Source organism: Macaca fascicularis, chromosome 18, assembly GCF_037993035.2.
Source record: "Macaca fascicularis isolate 582-1 chromosome 18, T2T-MFA8v1.1".
In the NCBI taxonomy this organism is placed as follows: domain Eukaryota; kingdom Metazoa; phylum Chordata; class Mammalia; order Primates; family Cercopithecidae; genus Macaca; species Macaca fascicularis.
The window spans coordinates 17,332,762-17,333,068 of record NC_088392.1 but is presented as its reverse complement, the minus strand read 5'-3'; positions in this window follow the sequence as shown (position 1 = coordinate 17,333,068).

Below are 307 nucleotides of genomic sequence, written 5' to 3'. Positions count from 1 at the left end.
TGTCTTGTTTTTTTTTTCCATTAAGTTAGACTATTTTGAAATAGAACCAAGCCATCCATTTACAAAAGCATCTCTGAGGCAGGCAGATCACAAGGTCAAGAGATTGAGACCATCCTGACCAACATGGTGAAACTCTGTCTCTACTAAAAATACAAACATTAGCTGGGCATGGTGGCACACACCTGTAGTCCCAGCTACTCGGCAGGCTGAGAGAGGAGAATCGCTTGAACCTGGGAGGTGGAGGTTGCAGTGCAATCAAAAAACCCAAAACATAAAAACAAACAAACAAAAAACAAAAACAAAAAAA